Below are 2,562 nucleotides of genomic sequence, written 5' to 3'. Positions count from 1 at the left end.
TGGAATCTCTAATTGAGGTCAATTTGGGTGAAAGGGAGAATAGGGTTTGATAGAGAGAGAGTTTTTGAATTCATGAAAAATTCAGTTTGTATCCCCTACTCAAGCTGAGAAATTGAACCTTTTATGTGTTTAATTCATGCAAGCACTCAGCCTTGATGCAATTTGACACTTCAAATTGCATTAAGCCAAAAGCTTAGGTGTCTAATTTAGTGGATTAGTCTAACAAAAGTTGGATTAATCCACTGTCCCAATTAATTGCATACATATTCCAACACTCTCATTTTCAATCGATTCTTATTACAATACACTGTCCCAATTTTTTAATTTTATTTTTCATTTTTCAAATTCATTTTTAATTTTCAGCAAAATCAGAATTAATTTAATGAAATTCAAATATGAAAATTATTTAATTTAGTTTAATTAATTAATTAATAATTTAATATAAAATATTTAATTAATCAAACACCTAATTGATACATGAATCCTATTCATAAATTTCAATATTTAAATCAATATTTAAATATTCTAATCTCTCCAATTATGTTTAATTTCAATAAATTATATCGTATATAATTTATTAAACCCTAAATTGAATTTGAACATTTCAAATTCAAAAATGGATTTTTACATAAAAAAACTATCTTTAGGTCCTATATTTTAAAAATGTCTATACATTTGAATTTTTTCAAGAAAGACTTTTAATATTATTTTTGGACAAATTTACCATTTTTTTATTATTTTTATTCCCGATTTTTATATATATTTCCCTATTTTCAAAACTTTCTTAACGATGAAAAGAGAAATTGGATTTATTATGGAAAGAGAAGATTCATTTGATATGATTTTTTTTCTTCATATTTTCAAATGGAGAGAGAAAATGCATTTATTTGTTGAAATTTGTTCCTTTCTTTAATTTAATTGGAGAAAGAAAATACATTTAATGATTTTTTTCCATTTTTATTGGTTTCACGTTTTTTTTTATGATTCATTGTTATTTAAAATATACCTCATAACATTTTGTTAAGAATTTGAAAATGTTATAATCAATATATAAAATATACCACAATATATAAATTCAATGCTTGACATAAATCTTCATATAATACATTTATTATGGAGAGAGAAAATGCATTTATTATGATTTTTTTTCCTTTTTCAATCGTAGAAATAAAATGCATATGATATATTTTTTCCATTTTCATTTGGAGAGAGAAAATGACATTAAATATGATTTTATTTTTCATTTCGTTTTTCATGTTGATTTTTATTATTATGTGAAATATTTCATTGTTTGTTCACTTGTATATGTAATATATTCCGTTATTTATTTGTACATATCAATTTATTGGGGTTTTTTTTACTGATTAATGGTTATTTTAAATATACCTTAGAACATTTTGTTAGGTATTTGAAAATATTATAACCAATATATGAAATATACTACAATTTATAAATTAGAGATTGACTCAATGCTTGACATAACTCACAATATAAACCAATATATGAAATATACTACATAATATAAATCTTCATAAATTTCATTTACACCATAGTATATATATCATAATACAATAAGTCTAAATAAAAAAAAAAAACCCGCTCATTTATATCAAATAAACAAATACATATACCACAATATATATCAAATTTCCTACAAAAGCTAAAAAAAAAGTACATATATATCACAGTATATATAAAAAATAGAAAACAAACACAGTCCATCTTCATATGGGGGTTTATAATACATAACTTTCCATCTTCATCTCTTATTCTGCTTTAACCATGGCCACCACAGATCTCTCTTCTCGTCGTCATCGACCGAATTTGCTCGCCCTGTCGTGCCGTCGACCAAATCTGCTCAACTTGTCAACATTGATTCACCTCCACACCGTCCACGCCATCAATTTATCCCAAGTCCTCCGTGTCACCTCGTGTTGAGCCATCAATCCGCCCCACACTATCGTCTACCACCTACAACTCACATCGCCGGAAGGAGAAATGAAAGGTTTTTTGTTATAACAGTTTTCTATTTTTAGCTTTCTGCTTCCACCTTGCTGAATTGTAGTAAGAGTGGGTTGCTATTTTTTCTCCTTTATTTTCGTGGATGTAGTTTAGCTACTATTTAAGCTTAGCAGCATTATCAATAAAAAAAAAATTGTTGTGCAATTTTTTTTGTTCTCAACATTTTGGTATCAGAGCCAAGATGGTTTTGATTTTTTCAAAGCAGCAGTCTTTGAAACTTTGCAGCAAAATGACTACGGAAGGAAATAAGAATGAAGGAAGTTTTGTACAGCAGGCAATTCCACGTTTCGATGGTCATTATGATCATTGGAGCATGTTGATGGAAAACTTCCTTCGATCCAAGGAATTGTTGAACCAGCTAGCGAATTGTTGCAAGCAGAAGCCCAGCGAAAGAAAAATGATGAGATGAAGCTGAAAGACTTGAAAGTAAAGAATTATCTCTTTCAAGCCATTGATCGTACAGTTTTAGAAACCATTCTCAAGAAGAACACTTCTAAAGAAATATGGAATACAATGAAGAAAAAGTTTAAAGGCAATGCA

Source organism: Benincasa hispida, chromosome 9, assembly GCF_009727055.1.
Source record: "Benincasa hispida cultivar B227 chromosome 9, ASM972705v1, whole genome shotgun sequence".
Taxonomy (NCBI): Eukaryota; Viridiplantae; Streptophyta; class Magnoliopsida; order Cucurbitales; family Cucurbitaceae; genus Benincasa; species Benincasa hispida.
This window is presented reverse-complemented; position numbering follows the sequence as displayed.